Genomic DNA, 23,104 nt, shown 5'->3' on the forward strand with positions numbered 1-23,104 from the left:
ACGTCATTCATCGATTTCATTGCGAGGTATTTGACCTCTATATGATACGTTTTGTAAACATTGCATTCTTTTGAAAAGGCACACCATAAATGAATATTTAAATCAAAGGTTTTTGACATCTTATGATTTCTACATATAGACAATCACCGTAAATAATAGTTTACAATAGTACTTTCGTAGACAATGCAGTCAAAATAAGATACATGGTGATGATTTGGTGAATACAACGTTTCCTTGTAAAAATATGCCATGTAAGACTCCATGCACATAGCTTGTCTAACATATAAGCAAACAGCGGAAGACTTCTAGGGAACCTGAGAATAATAATGCTAACAAGTGTCAACACAAAGGTTGGTGAGTTCATAGTTTTAATGTTTCGTATAATCTGTATATAAAGGTGGATCACAAGATTTCAGTTGTTTCATCCAGAAACGTTTATCAAAATATTCTACAAGATTGAGCACCCTGGTAACTAAAATTTAATGTTATAATAAGTACCTATGTTTTAACATACATGCAACCAACATGTACAATACACGCAAACCAACGTGTACTAAACTCAAATAGCATACGTCTGTTTTATAGTTCAGGCTAGGGTTTCTATACCTGGAACAGACGGGGATGTCAAGTCCTATGGATCCATATATAACTACTCGCGCCCACCAGTTCTTATAACCGGCAGTTACTAGTTACCAAAGCTAAGGGATTTTCGGTTCAAACTCAGTGTAGAATTTAGTATGTACTTGTATCCATTGCGTTTAAAATAAAGTGCATGTATTCTCAGCTCAAAAATATATATTGCAAAAGCAATTAAAAAGGGATCAATGAAACTCACCATAGCAGCATATAAAGTCGTTCACCAAAATGTGACTGAAACTCGGATTACCAAATAACCGTAGATCTCAACCTAGAGAACATATGTTGGTCAATAAATGTCTATCAAGCTAGGTCAGGTCATAGTGTATCATAATCCAAATGCTCGAGATCGACATATAAAAGTTATCCAAAGTTGTTTCAAAAAGTCAATTTTGACAATAGTTCAACAAAACGAGACGTGCCTTATATAATGATTCATTTACTCGGCTGGTAATATTCAAAAATCCAATTTATCAATCTCATAGACAAGTTGTTTAAATATTAATTTCAGATTCAAAAGCAATTCCAATCAACGTTGATCATAATTCAGTTGCCCATATCTTTTAATTCGTTCATCGAAACTATTCGATATCTAAATGAAAAGTTATTGATTTTTCGCCAGCTTTCCAAAAACATGCATATCATATACCTTTTATCAGTAATATATGTATTTACTTCGTGATTTATCATAACTGTTTAACGACGAAATTTAGCATACAAGCATGTATAAATATATATACTCGAGCACTAGACATGGATACACAATTAATATATAAAAGATAAAATATGAGCGCTTACGTATCAATATTGAGATTCAATATTGTAGGAAAGTATGTAGACGTAACGGAGATGATTGAAATGTCCCGTTCTTATTGATTAAAAACGTTCCATATTAATTGATTTCGTTGCGAGGTTTTGACCTCTATATGAGACGTTTTTCAAAGACTGCATTCATTTTAAAACAAACTATAACCTTTATTTCATCAATAAAGGTTTAAAAAGCTTTACGTAGATTATCAAATAATCATAATCTAAAATATCCTGTTTACACACGACCATTACATAATGGTTTACAATACAAATATGTTACAACAAAATAAGTTTCTTGAATGCAGTTTTTACACAATATCATACAAGCATGGACTTCAAATCTCGTCCTTATTTAAGTATGCGACAGCGGAAGCTCTTAATAATCACCTGAGAATAAACATGCTTAAAACGTCAACAAAAATGTTGGTGAGTTATAGGTTTAACCTATATATATCAAATCATAATAATAGACCACAAGATTTCATATTTCAATACACATCCCATACATAGAGATAAAAATCATTCATATGGCGAACACCTGGTAATCGACATTAACAAGATGCATATATAAGAATATCCCCATCATTCCGGGACACCCTTCGGATATGATATAAATTTCGAAGTACTAAAGCATCCGGTACTTTGGATGGGGTTTGTTAGGCCTAATAGATCTATCTTTAGGATTCGCGTCAATTAGGGTGCCTGTTCCCTAATTCTTAGATTACCAGACTTAATAAAAAGGGGCATATTCGATTTCGATAATTCAACCATAGAATGTAGTTTCACGTACTTGTGTCTATTTTGTAAATCATTTATAAAACCTGCATGCATTCTCATCCCAAAAATATTAGATTTTAAAAGTGGGACTATAACTCACTTTCACAGATTTTTACTTCGTCGGGAAGTAAGACTTGGCCACTGGTTGATTCACGAACCTATAACAATATGTACATATATATCAAAGTATGTTCAAAATATATTTACAACACTTTTAATATATTTTGATGTTTTAAGTTTATTAAGTCAGCTGTCCTCGTTAGTAACCTACAACTAGTTGTCCACAGTTAGATGTACAAAAATAAATCGATAAATATTATCTTGAATCAATCCACGATCCAGTGTATACGTATCTCAGTATTGATCACAACTCAAACTATATATATTTTGGAATCAACCTCAACCCTGTATAGCTAACTCCAACATTCACATATAGAGTGTCTATGGTTGTTCCGAAATATATATAGATGTGTCGACATGATAGGTCGAAACATTGTATACGTGTCTATGGTATCTCAAGATTACATAATATACAATACAAGTTGATTAATTTATGGTTGGAATAGATTTGTTACCAATTTTCACGTAGCTAAAATGAGAAAAATTATCCAATCTTGTTTTACCCATAACTTCTTCATTTTAAATCCGTTTTGAGTGAATCAAATTGCTATGGTTTCATATTGAACTCTAATTTATGAATCTAAACAGAAAAAGTATAGGTTTATAGTCGGAAAAATAAGTTACAAGTCGTTTTTATAAAGGTAGTCATTTCAGTCGAAAGAACGACGTCTAGATGACCATTTTAGAAAACATACTTCCACTTTGAGTTTAACCATAAATTTTGGATATAGTTTCATGTTCATAATAAAAATCATTTTCTCAGAATAACAACTTTTAAATCAAAGTTTATCATAGTTTTTAATTAACTAACCCAAAACAGCCCGCGGTGTTACTACGACGGCGTAAATCCGGTTTTACGGTGTTTTTCGTGTTTCCAGGTTTTAAATCATTAAGTTAGCATATCATATAGATATAGAACATGTGTTTAGTTGATTTTAAAAGTCAAGTTATAAGGATTAACTTTTTTTTGCGAACAAGTTTAGAATTAACTAAACTATGTTCTAGAGATTACAAGTTTAAACCTTCGAATAAGATAGCTTTATATGTATGAATCGAATGATGTTATGAACATCATTACTACCTTAAGTTCCTTGGATAAACCTACTGGAAAAGCGAAAAATGGATCTAGCTTCAACGGATCCTTGGATGGCTCGAAGTTCTTGAAGCAGAATCATGACACGAAAACAAGTTCAAGTAAGATCATCACTTGAAATAAGATTGTTATGGTTATAGAAATTGAACCAAAGTTTGAATATGATTATTACCTTGTATTAGAATGATAACCTACTGTAAGAAACAAAGATTTCTTGAGGTTGGATGATCACCTTACAAGATTGGAAGTGAGCTAGCAAACTTGAAAGTATTCTTGATTTTATGTAACTAGAACTTGTAGAATATATGAAGAACACTTAGAACTTGAAGATAGAACTTGAGAGAGATTAATTAGATGAAGAAAATTGAAGAATGAAAGTGTTTGTAGGTGTTTTTGGTCGTTGGTGTATGGATTAGATATAAAGGATATGTAATTTTGTTTTCATGTAAATAAGTCATGAATGATTACTCATATTTTTGTAATTTTATGAGATATTTCATGCTAATTGCCAAATGATGGTTCTCACATGTGTTAGGTGACTCACATGGGCTACTAAGAGCTGATCATTGGAATGTATATACCAATAGTACATACATCTAAAAGCTGTGTATTGTACGAGTACGAATACGGGTGCATACGAGTAGAATTGTTGATGAAACTGAACGAGGATGTAATTGTAAGCATTTTTGTTAAGTAGAAGTATTTTGATAAGTGTATTGAAGTCTTTCAAAAGTGTATAAATACATATTAAAACACTACATGTATATACATTTTAACTGAGTCGTTAAGTCATCGTTAGTCGTTACATGTAAGTGTTGTTTTGAAACCTTTAGGTTAATGATCTTGTTAAATGTTGTTAACCCAATGTTTATAATATCAAATGAGATTTTAAATTATTATATTATCATGGTATTATCATGTATGAATATCTCTTAATATGATATATATATACATTAAATGTCTTTACAACGATAATCGTTACATATATGTCTCGTTTAAAAATCATTAAGTTAGTAGTCTTGTTTTTACATATGTAGTTCATTGTTAATATACTTAATGATATGTTTACTTATCATAGTATCATGTTAACTATATATATATATCCATATATATGTCATCATATAGTTTTTACAAGTTTTAACGTTCGTGAATCACCGGTCAACTTGGGTGGTCAATTGTCTATATGAAACATATTTCAATTAATCAAGTCTTAACAAGTTTGATTGCTTAACATGTTGGAAACATTTAATCATGTAAATATCAATCTCAATTAATATATATAAACATGGAAAAGTTCGGGTCACTACAATGATAAACACTAGGTTTGACTTGCGAATATTACCCATAACCTCCATAATTATAACCCATAATTTCCTTAGCTCTATCCCGCTCGAAACCCATTTTGAAAGTGACATGCTCATGACCTCGTCGTAGTATTTTATGTACTAATACTACTAATAATAATAGGATTAATAATAATATTAATAATAATAATAATAATAATAATAATAATAATATAATAATAATAATAATAATAATAATAATAATAATAATAATAATAATAATAATAATAATAATAATAATAATATAAATAACTTAAATAATATGGAGTAAAATAAATAATGAAATAAACTAGAACCAGATCGAGCTTATTTATACTACTTGGCCTGAAACAGTACCCCATGCGATGGCATGGGATTTACACTATATAGCCATGCGATCGCATGGCATGAATTTCCAGCTCACATATTTTTGTCCTAACTTTTGTCGACATATTTATTTATAATATATATAATATATTTAATTTAAATAATTAATTATATATTATATTAAATTCACGTGCATAGTTGACTTGTAATTTTTGTTCCGATAAGTCGTACGTCATCACGCGACTTATGTCCCGGTTCCAGATTTTCGAATGTCCATTCACACGCTAAGAAAACTGGCTCTTTACGTTTCGTGACTCGTACCATTGTTAAAATATAGTCTTAAATTATCAATAAACTATATCACTCAAAGTGTATCTTAAACTTTTGAGTGTTTTGGTCATTTACTTCTATAAATCATCGTCTCGTAGTATATACATATACATTTTTATTTTGAAATAGTGTTTTACTGTAGCAAAGTTAATGTAGCAAAGTTTTTTACTGTAGCAAATAGTGATTTTCGAAAACACTGTAGCTTTTCGGGTACTGTAGCAATTCGAAAATACTGTAGCAAATTAGTGTTTTACTGGTTCATCTTCAACGTTTTAGTTAACTTATCTAAATATCATCTTCAACGTTTCGTGAATCTTCGAGAACAGTCAAAGAATAATTGATTACATGAATATAGTTCCAAAACTTTGAGACTCAACATTACATAATTTGCTTATCGTGTCGAAAACATTAAATCATTTAAAGATAAAGTTTAAATTTGGTCAGAAATTTCTGGGTCATCACAGAACCCTTAACACGTATTCTTATTTTAGATATATCTTATCGAAACAATATAAACTAAAGTCAAATGTTGCCGTTTCTATATATAGAGTACCTTGTACACAGGTCCAAATCCACCATCACCAAGTTTGTTACTAATTGAGAAGTTGTCTGTTGCTGCAACTAATTTTGACAAACTAAACACGGGTAGGTCCGTAACATCCTTTTGAGCAATTAAGCAATTGCTTTCTGTCAAAACAAGAACTTAAGTTGATTTCAGTTGAAACAAAATAACTGAATTGTTGGAAAATCATGTGTACTTTTACCAATTCAGATTAACGCAGCGGATAGTTAAAATAATAATCTTTTAATATTTCATAAAATATTTACAAGATTAAATATTCATATATTTAATGAAATATGCACACGATTAATTTATCCCAATGAGATCTAGTTACACCACTAATAATTGTCAAAATATGTAATTCACAAAGTGAGTAAACGATATACCTTTCTTGAAGAAACTGATTGAAGGTGAGAAACCTACGATCAAAAATATGACCGTCACTTAGGATAGTCCACACTACACTTCAAACGACCGTCAATGGATGCTAGTCCAAACCCAAGTAACAAATTAATCAACCCTTGATTAATTGTGTGAAACAATTAAAAAGTAATACTCCTCATATGATTTCACTTTGCATTTTCTTTTACTTTTTGTTATGCTCTCAAAGCTAGTTTTGAGATGGATATAAGATGTACGTACTTATGAAACTCTCTCCAACTCTTTGTTGTATGTATGTGTTTTTATCATTGTGATCATCAAATCAATATATAGAAAAAGGTTTGTAATAATAGAGTTGAGTTGTAGTGGTTGAGTTTCACGTGTCACGGGAGTTCAAAACAAAATAGCTTTTCATTAGTCAATAAAATCATATTTCGTTTGATTTGATTTTAAAAAGTTGTATTTCTCAAATACTTTAGGTGTATGTTATGTAACTTATAATTAATAATTTCTATCATGTCGCTTCCATGTGAATAGTAAATTAATTAATTTCGTTTCATTTACTATTCATATAAATAGTAAATGAATTTATTTCAATTTACTATTTTGTTACTTGAGTAATATATATACATCATATATATATATATATATATATATATATATATATATATATATATATATATATATATATATATTATTTGACGTCTCGGTATATATGTGTGTGACCCCAAATGCTCAAATGAAGTTGGCCATATAGTTATATGTTGTACCTTGCACATTAATCCTACAGACTCCCACTTGTGCATGGCACAACACTAAGTAACTATATAAACAATGGTAAGCGTCTAGCAACACGTCATTGTCCCCAAATTCATGTGAGGGTAGTTTCTCGAAACTGTTTATGGTAAGTTTTAAATGTCATTCGTCCTTTTGTTTCAGATACTTTAGTTAAACTTGAGATATGGATCATCGGTCATTCTCATTTGTTTAACAATTTTGTTTCTCGATCTTAGAACTGAATTAGATCACCAAATTAATTAAGTATCATCTTAATTACATCTGGGTGCGGCCACACAAATATTGTAACGACCCAGGATTTTTTGACTTATATTTATTAATATTTATTATTAATACTTGCGTGTTAATAAATGTATTCTTATACATTTTACTTGTTACCGTATTTGACTTTCCATGTCCCGACTTGTCTTTGTGACACACGCTTTTCATGAATAATATTTCAAATATTATTTACGTTCATGATTAATTATTATTAATCATTTTTATTAACTAATGTATGTAGTTAATTACTTGTGCTTTTATTAATTTGTTGCTTACTTATACTTGGGCTTATATTATTGGACTTGGAAGCCTATCCTACACCACTTAATGGACTACTAGTAGGCCCACTATTATGCTAATGATACATTAAGCTTAAGCAAGGTTAATTAAGTTAAATGAGGAGACAAATTGTCATAACCCGTCCTTAACCATAAGAACGCGTTAGATAACGTATGATTTCATTGCGAGGTATTGACCTCTATATGAGACATTTTTTGAAAGAAAACTGCATATATTATACATTACAAACCATAACCATTATTTTTGTTACAAGCTTAAGACAATAAAAAGAAGATTAACGTTTAGCGATAATCTTCGACTTACAAACTTTACAAATGATGACAACAACACGGTTTCTAGCATATTTTACAATACAACATCTCGGATATGCAGTTTTATTTTTGACACAAACATGCGTACGCAAGATCCTGGTTAGATCCAACATGATGCAGCGGAAACTTTAGAAATCACCTGAGAATAGACATGTTTTAAAAGGTCAACATAAAGTTGGTGAGATATAGGTTTAATGCCGGCAGCAATATATATATAGACCACAAGATTTCGTATATAAACAGTTTAATAAAAGTATTCTAAGTGGTTGAGCACTCGGTAACCATACTTAACATTTTCACGTCGCATATTCCCTTTAATATGAAATCTTACTACACCGTACCAAGTGTAGTCACAAAACGAAGTACTGTGCAACCGTTGAATACTGGTCGTCCAGTCCGGTTGGGGTTGTCAGGCCCGATAGATCTATCAACAGGATTCGCGTTTACAATACCGCTGTAAATATTAGTTACCAAGCTACAGGGAAGTATGCCAGTGGTACAACTCAACGTAGAACATATTTTTCAGTTACTTGTGTCCATATCGTAAAACATAAAATACATGTATTCTCATCCCGAAATATTTAGAGTTTAAAAGTGGGACTATATACTCACGGTTGTCTTTGAAGATATAGATAATTGACTTGGTCTCCCGGTTGATATCACGAACCTATCCATATATAATATATCAATATGTTTTCATTTTTAAACAAACGTTATAAATATATACTTGTTATACTTTTAATACTTTGAATAATTCCTTAGTCCGTAGTTAGCTGTCCGAGGTTAGCAATTCAATTTTAATGGTTCATTTTTTTTTAGATGTTTAATATACCCGCAATAAATAAAACCCCCAACGAAATAAATAAAACCCCATCGTATATGTATTGGTCGAGATTAATCTTGACCCATGGTACCGGTGTTGTCAAATGACGTGTTGCGTACATAGAGTACCGGTGTTGTCAAATGACGTGTTGCGTACAATCATGGGATCTTATGATTAATCTTCTCGTGTTGTTTACGGGTGATCCTGAACCATATAAAATTGAATTGTAAGTACATATATATAAAATATCATGTTATCTTAGAAGTATGTGATTTTATGTAAATTTTTCCAATGAATCCCGAAGTCATTTAAGTCTTGGATAACCAATTTTGTTTCGGTCATAGTTTCTTCGTTACAAGTCCGTTTTCGTTGATTCAACTTGCCATCTCCTTGGATCGAGTCCCTCTTTAAGACTATGAACTGTAAATACCTTAGTTTGTATTCAAAATCATACGGCATAAGTGAAACATTAGTGAAACATATGAAGTTAAACATTTTTGTTACAACAAAATCATTTAATGACCATTTTTCTAAAAATACTTATACTTTGAAAAACCAAGTTTTACCTTGTTAAATTAGCATATACATAAGTTATATTACAGGTCTTGAAGTATTTTAAAAGTTAAGTTAGAAGGATCTATTTAGTTTGCAAACAAGTTTGAAAACATTCAAACTATGTTCTTGTTGTTAAACTTGTATACCACAAAATATGATAGCTATATATATATGAATCGAATAAGGTTATGAACATAGATTCTACCTCAAGTTCCTTGGATGAAGTTGCTGTAAGAGAGAAGTAAGAAGCTAGAATCAAAAGGGTGTTGGAAGTGGATGAAAGATTGGAAGTAAGTTGGTGTTCTTGGAGGGTTTTCTTGAAATGTTTTTGTATGGTTTTCTTATGGTGTTTTAGTATGGTTTTTGAAGCTAGATCTTTATGGAATTTTGCTGGGTTGTTATGGAGTTTAGAGAGTAAGAAAGAGTGTGTGTTTTAGCTAGGAAATTGAAGTAGTAAATGAAGCAAAATGATCATGTATATATATACACCAAAAACGTGTTCCATGGTGTATATGGACAAAAATTCCAAGTTATAATTTTATGTATCTAGTCCTAATTGCTTCCAAATTCAATTACCTAGCCCTCATGGCATGAATAATGGCTGGTTAGGTGGTGATTTTGATGTGTATTTACTATTAGTAAATACGTATAGGAGCTTGGTATGATACGAGTACAAATACTCTAGGTATACGTATAGAAATTTTGTGAAAAATGGAATGAGGATTCAAATATAGCTATCTTTTGTGAATACACTTATATGGTTTTATGTATTTAAATCTTTAAAAGTGATTAAATACATTACTTATACAATATATGTATAAACATTATATGTCTTAAGTATTTATGTCAAATAACGTTACGTATAGTTATCGTTTTGAAAACTTAAGTTAGTAGTTTCAAAATACACATATAACTTGTTGTTATTAATACAAAATGAGATATTAAAACATTTATTAATCATGTTAAATATGTATATATACATTTATATACACAAACGTATAATTATCATATATTGTATAGTTCGTGATATCATCGGTCAAACTAGACGGTCAAACGTTGTGTAAAACTCTTTTCGGAAATACAAGTCTCGACAATTTGGATTGCTTATCATGTTGGCAAGGTTTAATTTATGTAAATATTAATCTTATAAGTATAGTATGATCGAAAAAGTGCGGGTCGTTACATTACCTCCCCGTTAAATAAATTTCGTCCCGAAATTTTAAAATTGTACCTATTTTGCGTCATCGAGAAACAAGTGTGGATACTTTTGCTTCATCTGATCCTCTCGTTCCCAAGTAAACTCGGGACCTCTTCTAGCATTCCAACGAACCTTAACAATCGGTATATTACTCTGTTTGAGCTGTTTAACTTCACGGTCCATGATTTCGATTGGTTCTTCGACGAATTGTAGTTTCTCGTCGACATGAATTTCTTCAAGAGGAATGGTGAGGTCTTCCTTTGCAAGACACTTCTTAAGGTTTGAGACGTGAAAGGTATTATGTACTCCGGCGAGTTGTTGCGGTAACTCGAGTCGATAAGCTACCGGTCCAATGCGTTCGATGATCTTGAACGGGCCTACGTACCTTGGGTTTAGTTTACCCCTTTTGCCGAAACGTATCACACCTTTCCAAGGTGACACCTTTAGCATAACCATGTCCCCGACCTGAAACTCTAATGGTTTCCTTCGGACATCGGCGTAGCTCTTTTGGCGACTACGGGCTGTTTTCAATCTCTCCTTGATTTGAACTATCTTCTCGGTCGTTTCGTGTATGATCTCGGGACCAGTTAAATGTCGATCTCCTACTTCATTCCAACAGATAGGAGATCTACACTTCCTTCCGTACAATGCTTCGAATGGCGCAGCTCCAATGCTGCATTATAACTATTATTATACGAGAATTCTGCTAACGGTAGATATTTATCCCATCCGTTTCCAAAATCGATCACACATGCCCTGAGCATGTCTTCGAGAGTCTGAATCGTTCTTTCACTCTGTCCATCGGTTTGTGGATGATATGCGGTACTCATATCCAACCGAGTTCCTAGTGCCTCCTGTAGTGATTGCCAAAACTTTGAGGTAAATCTACTATCACGATCGGATATAATGGAAATAGGTATTCCATGCCTTGATACAACTTCCTTTATATACAATCGTAATAGTTTCTCCATTCTATCCGTTTCCTTTATAGGCAAGAAATGTGCAGACTTTGTGAGACGATCAACAATCACCCAAATGGTGTCGTATCCCCAGGCAGTCTTTGGTAACTTCGTGATGAAATCCATGGTAATACCGTCCCATTTCCATTCTGGAATTTCTGGTTGTTGAAGTAACCCTGACGGCTTTTGGTGTTCTGCTTTAACCTTGGAACAAGTTAAACACTCCCCAACATATGTTGCAACGTCTGTTTTTAAATTAGGCCACCAATAACGTGTCTTAAGATCTTGATACATCTTTCCAACTCCAGGATGTATCGAATATCTTGTCTTATGTGCCTCGTTCAATATCAACTTCCTTAATCCACCCAACTTCGGTACCCAAATACGATTTGCAAAATATCGAATTCCATCTTCCCGCATAATGAGTTGCTTCTCATACTTCTTCATTATTTCATTTCTTATATTTTCTTTAGTAAGTGCTTCTCGTTGAACTTCTTTGATTTGTGAGTTGAGATTCATGCGAATTTTTATGTTCATCGCTCGTACTCGAATTGGTTCTCGTTCTTTTCTGCTTAAAGCATCAGCCACCACATTCGCCTTCCCGGGATGATAACGAATTTCACAATCATAATCGTTTATTAACTCGACCCACCTACGTTGCCTCATGTTCAATTGTTTTTGATCGAAAATATGTTGAAGGCTTTTATGATCAGTAAACACAGTGAATTTAACCCCATACAAGTAGTGTCTCCACATCTTCAATGCAAACACGACTGCTCCCAATTCTAGATCATGCGTCGTATAATTCCGCTCGTGAATCTTTAATTGTCGGGATGCAAATGCAATTACTTTCTTTCGTTGCATAAGAACACAACCAAAACCTTGTCGCGAAGCGTCACAATATATTTCAAAATCATCGTTCCCTTCTGGTAACGATAAAATAGGCGCCGTAGTTAACTTCTTCTTCAGTAATTGAAATGCGTTCTCCTGCTCCGAGGTCCATTCGTATTTCTTCCCTTTTTGCGTTAATGCTGTCAACGGCTTAGCTATTCGGGAAAAATCTTGAATAAACCTTCTATAATAACCGGCTAAACCCAAAAATTGGCGTATCTGTGTTGGTGTCTTAGGAGTCTCCCATTTTTCAATAGCTTCAGTTTTTGCTGGATCAACCTGAATTCCTTTGCTATTAACAACGTGACCAAGAAATTGCACTTCTTTCAACCAGAAAGCACACTTAGAAAATTTAGCATAAAGTTGTTCTTTTCTCAACAACTCCAGTATCAACCTTAAATGCTCTTCATGCTCTTGCTCACTTTTGGAATAGATAAGAATATCATCAATGAAAACGATAACAAACTTATCCAAATACGGACTACAAACTCGATTCATGAGGTCCATGAATACAGCTGGCGCATTTGTCAACCCAAACGGCATGACCAAAAATTCGTAATGACCATAACGTGTTCGAAAAGCAGTTTTCGGAATGTCCTCTTCTTTGACACGTAGTTGATGATAGCCCGATCTTAGGTCGATTTTCGAATAAACACATGATCCCTGGAGTTGATCAAATAAGTCGTCAATTCTCGGTAGTGGATACCGATTTTTGATAGTTAACTTATTTAATTCACGATAATCTATGCACATCCTAAAAGATCCATCTTTCTTTTTAACAAATAGAATCGGAGCTCCCCACGGTGAAGTACTTGGTCGTATGAATCCACGGTCTAGTAATTCTTTTAACTGACTTTGAAGTTCTTTTAATTCGGACGGTGCAAGTCTATATGGCGCACGAGCCACTGGTGCAGCTCCTGGTACTAAATCTATTTGAAATTCTACAGATCTAAATGGAGGTAATCCCGGCAATTCTTCCGGAAAAACTTCAGGAAAATCTCTTGCCACAGGCACGTCGTTGATGCACTTTTCTTTCTTTTCGACTTTATTAACATGTGCTAAAATAGCGTAACATCCCTTTTCTAAACACTTCTTGGCTTTCAAACAGCTAATGAGTTTTAGCTTTGAATTACCCTTCTCTCCATAAATCATCACCGGTATTTTATCCTTACCAGGAATACGAATTGCCTTCTTGGCACAAACAACTTCCGCTCCTATTTTGGACATCCAGTCCATGCCGAATATTACATCAAAACCTCCTAATTCCACGGGTATTAAGTCGATTTTAAACGTTTCTCCGGCTAGATTTATTTCACAATCACGACAAATTTTATCGGCTTTAATTAGTTTACCATTAGCTAACTCAATCAAGTACTTAGCATCTAGAGGTAATGATGAACAATTCAATTTAGTGTAAAAATTTATACACACGTAACTTCTATCGGCGCCAGTATCAAATAAAATAGATGCTGATAAGTTATTAATGGTAAACGTACCCGTAACAAGCTCCGGGTCTTCTCGTGCCTCTCTAGCATTAATAACAAACGCTCTTCCACGTGCAGGTCCGCCATTCTTTTCTGGATTCGGGCACTGACTCTTATAGTGACCTTGTTTTCCACACCCAAAACAAGTAATGTTAGCCAAAGCAGTTCTATTTGCGTTGGTGGCAGGAGTCTTGTTACCATTTGTAACGAGAGCCTTACAATCTTCAGCAAGATGTCCCTGTCTATTGCATTTAGTGCACAACACACTACAGTAACCAAAATGATGTTTGTGACAACGGTTGCATAAAGGACTTTGTCCTTTGTAACCAAAGCCTGAACCACTACCCGCACCTTTCGTGGTTTCTTGTTTCTTATAAGGTTGTTGTTGGTTACCTCGATCATAACCTCCATTCCACTTTTTCTTGTTCCCCAATACCTTCACCTCAGTATTGAATGCTTTCTTGTCCAAAATGACCTGATCCATTAGCTCGTTCGCCATGGTTATAGCTTCATGAATTGTTTTAGGTTTCGATGCCGTAACGTTTGCCTTGACCTTTTTGGGCAAACCACCTTTGTACATTTCAATCTTCCGTGCTTCGGTTGGAACCAATTCAGGACATAGTAAAACCAATTCCATGAATCGCTGATTGTAGTTGGTGATTTCAGTACCAACCACCTTCAAACTTCGTAACTCATCTTCTAACTTAATAACCTCATTCCTTGGACAATACTCGGTGATTATCATTGCTTTGAATTCTTCCCATGGAGTATCATAAGCTACATCTCCTCCTACCGCCTTCACATAATTCTTCCACCATGTGAGTGCACTATCTTGTAAAGTGCACGATGCAAACTTGGTCATGTCTTTTTCATCACAACCACTGATTTTGAACACCGTCTCCATCTTTTCTATCCATCGGGTTAAACCGATCGGTCCTTCCGTTCCACTGAATGATGATGGCTTGCAAGCTTGAAACGTCTTGTAGGAGCATCCTACACGAGGATTTGGGTTAACTGCAGCAGCTCTTGCAGCTTCGACCCATAGCATTCTATCGTTCACTCGCTGGTTGATGAGTTCCTCGAGTTCTTGTTCCGTCATTCGATTCAATCGCGCCATTTCCTAATGAAAGAAAATAATTATTCACATGGAATATTATAGATGTAGTGTGTATTTATAGTACATTTATAGCTTGTTAATAATATGAACCAGGTATTATTATAAAAGCCTTTTCTTCTTATTAGCGTTTTATAATTATATCTTGGGTAGTACCTACCCGTTAATGTTCATACTTAATAGCTTAGTACAGAATCAATTACTACAATCTAAATAATACTTAACCATGGAAAATTATTGCATTTCATACTTCGCTATTTTACATATGCTTATCTTACATCAAACTTTAAGCAAACCACACTAATAATATTATACAAAACATTATATGATTCCATGGCTTAATACGGCAGTGCATCGTTCGGTCTATTTTCTAGGGCGTTTAGTTCCAATGAATGGCCTAACGCTTATCCTAGCTGTCTGCCTACGTTTTGGCTGAGGAGCCGAAGAACTAGATGCGGGGATAGCACTAATAGGAATAGCGGGAATAGGGGTGGTAGTGTTGAGTGGAATTGGTGCTACGTCATTCTCACTAAGTTCGGGATTTGAATTTTCTAATTCATTCGCTTTTCGTTTCTTTCCTTGATCGAATTTTTCTTTCGTAATTTCTAGTATTTCTTCCTCGGGTTCACTTTCTTCTTCGGGTTCACTTTCCTCTTCGGGTTCACTTTCCTCCTCGGGTTCACTTTCCGATATTTCTATAGTTGGTTCATCCGGAAATTGTGAGTCTTCCCCAAAAATACCACTTTCGTCATCGGATATGTTAATGACTGAAACACAATCTGAAGGTTCTGATTCAGAGTCGCTGAATGTGATAATAAGTTTCGAGCCCGACATCTATCACACAACAACTAACCCATTAGTACTACATAATATTTACATATAAATTTTAACCAACAGTGATAAGCAATGGTTTTTTTTTTTTTTTAAATCAGACCCGGTCAAAGTCCAGACTTTACTAATGTATCCTAACGACTTCTCGGTTAGACACACTAATGCAAACCTGGTTCGCTAAGACCAACGCTCTGATACCACATGTCATAACCCGTCCTTAACCATAAGAACGCGTTAGATAACGTATGATTTCATTGCGAGGTATTGACCTCTATATGAGACATTTTTTGAAAGAAAACTGCATATATTATACATTACAAACCATAACCATTATTTTTGTTACAAGCTTAAGACAATAAAAAGAAGATTAACGTTTAGCGATAATCTTCGACTTACAAACTTTACAAATGATGACAACAACACGGTTTCTAGCATATTTTACAATACAACATCTCGGATATGCAGTTTTATTTTTGACACAAACATGCGTACGCAAGATCCTGGTTAGATCCAACATGATGCAGCGGAAACTTTAGAAATCACCTGAGAATAGACATGTTTTAAAAGGTCAACATAAAGTTGGTGAGATATAGGTTTAATGCCGGCAGCAATATATATATAGACCACAAGATTTCGTATATAAACAGTTTAATAAAAGTATTCTAAGTGGTTGAGCACTCGGTAACCATACTTAACATTTTCACGTCGCATATTCCCTTTAATATGAAATCTTACTACACCGTACCAAGTGTAGTCACAAAACGAAGTACTGTGCAACCGTTGAATACTGGTCGTCCAGTCCGGTTGGGGTTGTCAGGCCCGATAGATCTATCAACAGGATTCGCGTTTACAATACCGCTGTAAATATTAGTTACCAAGCTACAGGGAAGTATGCCAGTGGTACAACTCAACGTAGAACATATTTTTCAGTTACTTGTGTCCATATCGTAAAACATAAAATACATGTATTCTCATCCCGAAATATTTAGAGTTTAAAAGTGGGACTATATACTCACGGTTGTCTTTGAAGATATAGATAATTGACTTGGTCTCCCGGTTGATATCACGAACCTATCCATATATAATATATCAATATGTTTTCATTTTTAAACAAACGTTATAAATATATACTTGTTATACTTTTAATACTTTGAATAATTCCTTAGTCCGTAGTTAGCTGTCCGAGGTTAGCAATTCAATTTTAATGGTTCATTTTTTTTAGATGTTTAATATACCCGCAATAAATAAAACCCCCAACGAAATAAATAAAACCCCATCGTATATGTATTGGTCGAGATTAATCTTGACCCATGGTACCGGTGTTGTCAAATGACGTGTTGCGTACATAGAGTACCGGTGTTGTCAAATGACGTGTTGCGTACAATCATGGGATCTTATGATTAATCTTCTCGTGTTGTTTACGGGTGATCCTGAACCATATAAAATTGAATTGTAAGTACATATATATAAAATATCATGTTATCTTAGAAGTATGTGATTTTATGTAAATTTTTCCAATGAATCCCGAAGTCATTTAAGTCTTGGATAACCAATTTTGTTTCGGTCATAGTTTCTTCGTTACAAGTCCGTTTTCGTTGATTCAACTTGCCATCTCCTTGGATCGAGTCCCTCTTTAAGACTATGAACTGTAAATACCTTAGTTTGTATTCAAAATCATACGGCATAAGTGAAACATTAGTGAAACATATGAAGTTAAACATTTTTGTTACAACAAAATCATTTAATGACCATTTTTCTAAAAATACTTATACTTTGAAAAACCAAGTTTTACCTTGTTAAATTAGCATATACATAAGTTATATTACAGGTCTTGAAGTATTTTAAAAGTTAAGTTAGAAGGATCTATTTAGTTTGCAAACAAGTTTGAAAACATTCAAACTATGTTCTTGTTGTTAAACTTGTATACCACAAAATATGATAGCTATATATATATGAATCGAATAAGGTTATGAACATAGATTCTACCTCAAGTTCCTTGGATGAAGTTGCTGTAAGAGAGAAGTAAGAAGCTAGAATCAAAAGGGTGTTGGAAGTGGATGAAAGATTGGAAGTAAGTTGGTGTTCTTGGAGGGTTTTCTTGAAATGTTTTTGTATGGTTTTCTTATGGTGTTTTAGTATGGTTTTTGAAGCTAGATCTTTATGGAATTTTGCTGGGTTGTTATGGAGTTTAGAGAGTAAGAAAGAGTGTGTGTTTTAGCTAGGAAATTGAAGTAGTAAATGAAGCAAAATGATCATGTATATATATACACCAAAAACGTGTTCCATGGTGTATATGGACAAAAATTCCAAGTTATAATTTTATGTATCTAGTCCTAATTGCTTCCAAATTCAATTACCTAGCCCTCATGGCATGAATAATGGCTGGTTAGGTGGTGATTTTGATGTGTATTTACTATTAGTAAATACGTATAGGAGCTTGGTATGATACGAGTACAAATACTCTAGGTATACGTATAGAAATTTTGTGAAAAATGGAATGAGGATTCAAATATAGCTATCTTTTGTGAATACACTTATATGGTTTTATGTATTTAAATCTTTAAAAGTGATTAAATACATTACTTATACAATATATGTATAAACATTATATGTCTTAAGTATTTATGTCAAATAACGTTACGTATAGTTATCGTTTTGAAAACTTAAGTTAGTAGTTTCAAAATACACATATAACTTGTTGTTATTAATACAAAATGAGATATTAAAACATTTATTAATCATGTTAAATATGTATATATACATTTATATACACAAACGTATAATTATCATATATTGTATAGTTCGTGATATCATCGGTCAAACTAGACGGTCAAACGTTGTGTAAAACTCTTTTCGGAAATACAAGTCTCGACAATTTGGATTGCTTATCATGTTGGCAAGGTTTAATTTATGTAAATATTAATCTTATAAGTATAGTATGATCGAAAAAGTGCGGGTCGTTACACAAATATTTCAAGCATGCATGACCTCTTTCCCATGTATTTGACTTATACACCTTCTTAGCCAAAAACACTCTCCCACATTTGAAAGTTGAGTTTTGACTTCCCTCTATGATCCCTTAAACCGTCGGCCTTGTTGGTGGGGAGGGAGAGTTCAAATTTTTTTTTTGTTACTTATAAGCTAGTATTACCTCATTGCACACACACACCTTTCTTACACTACTTCTTTCTCTCATCTTTTCTCTCAAAATTGTAAGTAATATGTTTTATTTTTCTTCTTCTTTTTCCTTTGAAACTAAAATCTATCATCATCATCCTTACTTGATTGTTGTTTGTTGTTAAAGATCAAGCTTCCTAGTTTGTATCTTCATGTAATCTTGCTTCTTCCATCCTTTGTTTGATGAGAAGTCAAGAACAAGAATCTAAGCTTGTTAGCTTATGGTTCTACACTTGATGTATTATAAAGATCTAAAGTTCATAAGCTTTAAGATCTTACTTGTGTTCATGTTTTGTAAACTTAAGGTTTATTTTCTTAAGAACCAAGCTTTTGCTTGAATCTTCTTAAGTATGAAACAAACATGAACTTATTAATTGTAACTTTAGTTTATTTCTTTCTTTTGTAAGTATTTCAATTAGTGATTTATTTAATTTTGGTCAAGTATTACTAGTTAAACTTGATCTCATTTTTCTTGAAATAAAAGTATAAACTTTGTAAGTTCAAGAACATGAAAGTTTAACTTTCTAGTTATAACTTCATACACTTATGTTGAATCTAAGTTTCTTTAGCTTATGGCCTTCCAATTTTGTTGTAAACAAAAGCTTATAAGCTTAAATACATTCTACAAGATAAAAATCTAAGTTTCATAACTTATGGTTTTATTAAAGTGAAGATCCAAGTTCCATAACTTAGGGTTTAACTTAAGAACACTAGATCTAGACTTTTTAGTCTAGGATCTTTAAAATCTAACTAAGATCTAAATTCTACAACTTAATATCTTGTTTATTTAGTTTACATTCAAGTTTATAGCTTAATATTACTATTAGAACTCATGTATGTGTCGGATCTAAGATCTTGATGTAACTTTGGTTCATCAACCTACTTACAACCCTTAAATGAGTTGTACTACATATCTTAGACATACACTAGTTTTATGATGGTTAAAACTTGGTTAAAGTGATGCAAACACATCAACGAGTTGTACACTTGAAGCTATAAGCATCAAGGATGAGAATCGTGATGAGCATCAAGCACCAAGAACCCACCGGAACAGTAACCTGGGCTACTGGAAAAGTTAATTTCCATAATTTTCGGTTCGATTAGATGACTTTTTGTTTAGGACTCGTCTTAATCCGATTTACGGTTTAGGATTTATAGCCTCCCGAAAGTCACTACACCTTTATAACGTTGTACTGAAATTTCTGACCTACTCGCACTTAAACCGTCTCCACGGTCAAATGAAGACGAGTTTGGTTCTGAAAATTGGTCAGTGGTTGTAGGACTCACATACGGAGCCATAGCCACTCACTACGCGTCTTTTCGATTTGTATAGAGGTCGTAGCAGTTGAACGAAGTCAGCCTTTGTTTTGATCTCTATTCTTGATTGAAAACTTACTTTACTTTTTACTTATGTTGTTGATGATGATGACACTTAAGACCTGATTTACATACTTTTAAACCTTTGGGAACGATTTATTGACTTAGTAACTTTTGACTTAGGTTGAGGACCTTTTGGACCAACTACTTGCTTACTTATCTCGTACCGACTTTACTACTTTTCACTGTGAGTTATAGCATCCCTTTTTACTTTAACTATTTTGGGAACTGAGAATACATGCGCTTTTTACATTTTACATACTAGGCACGAGTACTTAAACTTTATATATGTGTGGGTTATATAACGGCATAAACTTTCCCCTTAGCTCGGTAACGTTTAGTCATTGGTTTTTGAACCAGTGAACGCGAATCTTAGATATGGATCCATAGGATTTGACATCCCCACTCGGGCTAGTAGCGCTAGCATTTAACGGGTGTTTAATACTTCGAAAACTTACGCACTCGCCAAGTGTACTTTTAGGGGGTGATATTACGTTAAGTTAGTTACCAAGTGCCCACGGTTGAACATATACTTTTCATACTGTTTTGAAATACTGAAATCTCGTGGCCTACCTTACATTACTGTTATACTTAAACTATAGCTCACCAACATTCGTATTGACATTTTTAAGAATGTATTCTCAGGTGCTTAGAGGTTTGATTGCTTCCGCTGTTGTAGTATTGCTGTGTAGACACCCGCTGCTTCTGTTAGAGATGTCTCCGCATGAAACATTTATTTTGCATTCAAACTATGTTACTTTTGAAACAATGAATTTGTAATGACCATTGGGTCACGTACTATTATTATTGCCTTCTATTCGTAGAAGCACACTATCGTATGTTAAACATTTGACGTTGGTTATGACGTCACCTTTTCTTATGAATGCAAACCTATTTTAAAACAGCATATAGTGTTTGACCTTGTAATGATCATGTTGTTGATGATCCGTACACATTAATTTTGTACGGGGCATCACAAATATCCTATTCATTCATTGAGGAGCTCAAATAGTATCTAACTCGAAACATTTTAGAGGAACAAATCCTATATTGCATACACGTGTCTATCACGAGCTTTACATTATACCTAATAATGGCCTTTATAACAGCCTTTTTCTAGACAACGTTTAACCATATCAAAGTACAATACTACACTCATCAAGACGGGCGTGCATCTCAAGTCTAAGGACACAAAGACATAATCACTAAAAGATTCACTACTGACTACGATCCATGTAATGACATCTCATGGTTGGGTCATTCCAATATTCATCATCAATGAATACATATAAATTTTGGTCTCAACAAGCTAAATATTCATCATCAATGAATATAACCAAAATTTCACATTAATCTTAATTCATGTTATTCCCATAACATGACCGATTATGGAGATTTTGAATAATCAGCAATTATTCATGGATTAAACATGCTAATATAGAACACAGTGATATAAATGAAAACGGTCATACCAACTATATATCAATTCATTAATATAAAACTGCTTAATGTTCTAAAAATATCCAAATACTAAATTACGAATGAAAAAAATCAGCAGCATAACGAAGTCCAGTATTACTAGAATGATCATCATGCTTGTTGTGCATCATGGGCTTTATGAACAGGTCAGCCACATTATCATTTGTATGAACCTTTAAGAATACTAATATCATTCCTCTTAATGACTTAATGAATGTAGTCAAACTTTTGAAGAATGTGCCAGATACTTTTATGCACATGTGATTCTTTCAAAAGTATATTAACACTCGAACTATCACAGTACATATTATAGAAGATTAAATGTTGTGTACTACTCTGAGTATAACAACAAACTTCCTTATCTAGACGGTTTTCTGAGCAGCTTCTCAGTCAACAATGTATTCTGCTTTTGTTGTAGATTGTTCAATAGTACTCTGCCTAGAGCTCTTCCAATTAACTGTCTTGCCCATCATGACAAAGAAACAACGTGACTGAATCGAGAATCATCTTGATCAGTTTGAAAACTAGAATCAGTATAAAATTTAATACTTAACTCTTCTTCGTAAACCAAGAACATATCATTAGTACTCTGCAAATACTAAAGAATATTCTTAACAACAATCCAATGTATTTCACCTTAATTATGTTGACAATGACTCGTCAAACTTAAAACTAATGAAACATCGAGTATAGTACATATCATGGCATACATAATGGATCATATAGCCGAAGCATATGTGATACATTTCATTTATCTCATCTCATCTGCTGTGATAGGACTTTTAAGACTTTCTCACGGTTATGCCCTTTTGCATTGGCAAAGCTCCATGCTTGGAATTTTGCAAGCTAAATCTCTGCGAGATAATGTATGTACTTTGATTCAAACCAATAAGCCAATTGGATCTATTGTATAGATCCTCATTCCAATAATATAAGTAGCTTCATCAAGATCCTTTATGGAAATACATTTTCCAAGCCAAGACTTGACATCTTGCAAATTGAAATGTTATTTCTAATAAGTAATATGTCATCAACATATAAGATCAAGAAGACTACTCTGCTCCCACTAGCTCTAATGTAAACTCAGGGCTTATCTTGGTTTTGAGAAAAATTAAAAACTTTGATTTTCTCATTAAACTTAAGATTCTAGCTCTTGGATGCTTGCTTTTATCTATAAATGGATTTTAG

General features: G+C 33.3%; 1 protein-coding gene across 1 annotated transcript in view; it reads right to left on the reverse strand.

The window, feature by feature from the left end:
- Nucleotides 1-23,104, reverse strand: part of LOC139887596 (G-type lectin S-receptor-like serine/threonine-protein kinase At4g27290) — a 134,691-nt gene that overhangs the window by 89,246 nt on the left and 22,341 nt on the right. The window lies entirely within an intron of this gene.

Source organism: Rutidosis leptorrhynchoides, chromosome 2, assembly GCF_046630445.1.
Source record: "Rutidosis leptorrhynchoides isolate AG116_Rl617_1_P2 chromosome 2, CSIRO_AGI_Rlap_v1, whole genome shotgun sequence".
In the NCBI taxonomy this organism is placed as follows: Eukaryota; Viridiplantae; Streptophyta; class Magnoliopsida; order Asterales; family Asteraceae; genus Rutidosis; species Rutidosis leptorrhynchoides.